Raw genomic sequence first — 3932 nt, forward strand, 5'->3', positions numbered from 1 at the left:
TTCTTCAATTAGGTTATTGTAATTAAAACAATATGCTGGAAGATGTTTTGACACAAATAAGTCTATAACACTATTTCTTAGTCAGATTCTTTTTCTTGTAAACATTTATCCAACTATAGTCATTTTAAACCCTACAAATTGTTTTTACATTAAAATGACTAATAACTCTGGGTGTTCAATATGCATGTAATATTTTTCGTTGGTTAATTTTTATTTAGTTCTCCTTAACAAATCTATTCTTAATATTGTTATGTCATATTTTCCTGTGAATATAATCAGAAAATGTATAGGCTGTCATATTGGAAAAAAAAAAGGGGGTGGGGAGATTCTTCCAGGATTTAACATATTAATATAACAGCATATTCTTCAATAAACCTCCACCCTCTGAATATAAATATTCATGTGATTATTTGTAGGAATTTTCTCTGTTTAGGAGATGTAACTTCTTGTAGTTAATTTCTTATTATTTTACACTGTTATCTCCATGTAGAGCTAGATAATCCATGTTCAATATGTTATTTGGCATAGTTTGTTAAATTATAATTGGTGGCACAATAAATCATTCTGCTTTTGCCTCACTGTCTGCATTCTTCTTTGGTATAGTAAAAATCTATTGTTTAGTATTCAATTTAATAGGAGAGCATTTAATAGAAGTTACATTTTCAAACATCCACAACATAATAATTGACTTTTGAAATTATATTAAAAATATAGTCTTCATATTCTAAAAATCTCTTGATTAGCTTTAAAATATTGTTATATGTTGTAACGATGTTACATGAAGTTTATGGTTAAGAGTATTTCATTGTTCTCTAGATCTTTAAAAGGTAGTTGTTTGTTTGTGGTACAGAATTGCTTTTCCAGTTAACCATACTGTTTGTTGAATTCTATATATTGACTTTACTGTTTCTATTCTTATAAATAAAGTTTTACAGATTTTCAGGGAAAAGTTATATTTAATTAGAAAAGGGATATTATTTAGGAACTTTTAGCTATATTTTAATTAGGAAAGAATATACATTTGTATGATGGAACAACTATAGTATAGATAAAAGTATATGTTCCTGTTTTAAATTTTATGGTATATGAATATAGGTACTTAATAAGCCAGTGATTCTGCACAGGGAGAGTCACTTAGGATAATTCATAATGTAGATGCAGCTGTAAAACACATCTTAGTTTATTCATTACTTTGGATTTCTAGTCAATCTAAGTTGTCAGTTACTTCAGGAGAGAATTGTATAAAGTAAGCTGTGCTTACTGCAGATTAATTAACATGCATTTGTGAGATTACAGTTTATGCTATAGTGCTTGCAAAATAAAATATGTACTGTGATAAACTAATCACTACTAGGTTGACCAGCAAGAAAAAAACATCTACAGTGAAAGTGCTTAAAGAAGTAGAAGGGACTGAGCCTGTATAACAGAAGCCAAGCAAGAGAAGAGAATCCAATGGGTTGACAGGGATTATTAGAAACTGATAAGAGAAGAAGCGTGTGTCATTGCCTCCTACTTTTATTTTATGGTTATACAAACTTCTAAGGACAACTTACGTATTGGATATCTTCATATAGTAAAGAATAAATACTCCATATTGGAGCCACGTTCATTTGATCATTACTTCATTCATTCAGTCATTTACACCTATTGTGTAGCACTATCCATACAATTGCCCAAGGCAGAGGTATTCTAAATTTTTCTCACACTCTGTATATCCACTCAGTCTCAAGTCCTTTGGTTTCTTTCTTTTGAATCTGTTCCTTTCACTATTCTCGATTGCTTATGCCTTTGCTCAAGGTTTTACCACATACCCCCTCGTCAACTCTGTCTCTTCCCCAGTCCTGCTTCAACCCATCCTACATATTGCTGTTGGAATGATCTTTCTAAAATGTACACTTCTTCCATGATTAAAATCTTCCCTTGGTATACCATATCTTTTAGAAAAGTTCAAACTGCTTACCTTAACTTGTAAACCTGAATGATCTGGTCTCCCTCTCTAAGGTCTCCCTCTCCTCTCTAAGCTCCTCTCTCTCCACTCAGCTCACTCTCCTTGATCCCCCAGCCATTCTGAACTGCTTACAATTTTGAAAATGGATTGTGAGGTTTCAAACTTCTCTGCCTTCAGAATTGCTCTGCTACTTTTGTCCAAAATTATTTCTTCCACTTAGTGCATCTAACTTAATTCATAGTCGTGTTCTGATACTACTTCAAGAACCATGTCTTTTAGAAAGCTACATCAAACTCTTGAGTCTGATGTAGTTGCCCTTCTTTGGGATCCTCTTGGCACCTTGGATGTGCCCTTAATCCAGCATTTATCACTTCATACTATAGTGATTATTTTGCTTATGTTTCTCCAACTAGATTGTAAGCTTGAGGATAAGAACCATATCTTATTTAACGTTATGGTGTCTAGCATTGTGTCTGACCTGTGGTAGGTGTTAAATCAGAATTTGTTGACGGGATACACGTGTGATTTACTGAGCAGCGATTGTTAATGGTTCTTACATACGAACACTTTTGCATTAAAACATTTTAGCATAGACCATGTAAATAGTATGAACGTGCACTTTAGTGCAAACTTCAACTACAGGGGCAGTAAGTTTCCCTAGTAAAGAATGCACAGACTGCACTTCATCAACAAGGCCTCATGGCTCAGGGGCTACTATATTCACTTCAGTTAGCTGGGACTCAGTCATTATCGGATGCCTAGGTAATTAGCCTCCTAAACGCAATGGGTTTTATTCATGAAAACAGTGTCTTGTTAGAGTCCTAAATGGTCTTGTGTCCATCTATGGATTAGAACGACTTCTGGCCGACCAATTGTAACAATGCAGTAACCAGATCCCTCCCCTGGAGTGTGGCGGCTTCTTCCTCTGGTGAGCATTTCAGCATAGCGTTGATTGCAGTTCCCAAAAGGACAGATTGCTGGGATTTCACTGAGTTTACGGAAGAGGTTTGGTAATCTCTCCGTGCCTCCTTGCTAAGGCGTACTTGTTTAATAAACGTCTGTATGTTTGGCAGAATTTACTCTGAAATTTATTTCGTTATAACTGGGTAGTGATGATAAGAGGAATAGCTAATTCTCACCTACCTCAAAGATTTTAGGGAGGGTGGGGAAGTCACAGTTAACTACCATAAAGAACCTATTACTTGTGTACAACTAAATTAGCTACTTCTAAGTTAGTTGTCAGGTCACAGCTGCAGTTCTCTGTCAGACACTACAGTAGGCATCACGGACCCAAATATGGCATGGCACAATGCCCAAGGTAGTAGAGTTAAAAATTCCAAAACCTAATTCATGATTGCTGTAACACAGGCATAAACTAGGCACAGTGGAGCATGGAAGGGCTGTCTGTGTCATCCCAGGGGAATAATAGCAACACACCATTCTGAAAATATTTGATTTATTAAGGTATTATTGAGATGGCAATTAAAAGGTTCTATTGATATATATAAGCTGAAACAGAGAAGATTTTGGAGATTTGATCATGGAGATTTTAGAAATGTATTAGTGGATACACATTTTCAGATTTCTCTCTTTAATAACCTGCGTAAGCTGATTTGTATAGTTTTTGGATATCCAAGCAAGGAAAAATTATTTGGAAGGATTTGAATAAAAATTACCTCTCTGGTGACAAATTTTATGCCAAGAGAAAATAATCATGGTCCTTGTTGTGTGTAAGTATTCTTTTTATCAAGTTAGAATGGGATTTCGGAGCCATGGCTGAATAAGTTTAGATATAAATGAAAAGATTCCTCACCTTTGCAACTGTATGTTGAGTTTTCTGCGATTTTCAGATGATGGGAAAGTCAGTATGAAACAAATGACTGTAATTCAAGGAAATCATTGTGTGTCACTTATCAAAGTTGCACACTTATAAAGTAGTTGAAGAGATTCTTACAGAACTTTTTTTTTTTTTTTTTTTTTTGGG

This window comes from Neophocaena asiaeorientalis, unplaced genomic scaffold, assembly GCF_003031525.2.
Source record: "Neophocaena asiaeorientalis asiaeorientalis breed wild unplaced genomic scaffold, Neophocaena_asiaeorientalis_V1.1 scaffold134, whole genome shotgun sequence".
NCBI classification, from domain to species: Eukaryota; Metazoa; Chordata; class Mammalia; order Artiodactyla; family Phocoenidae; genus Neophocaena; species Neophocaena asiaeorientalis.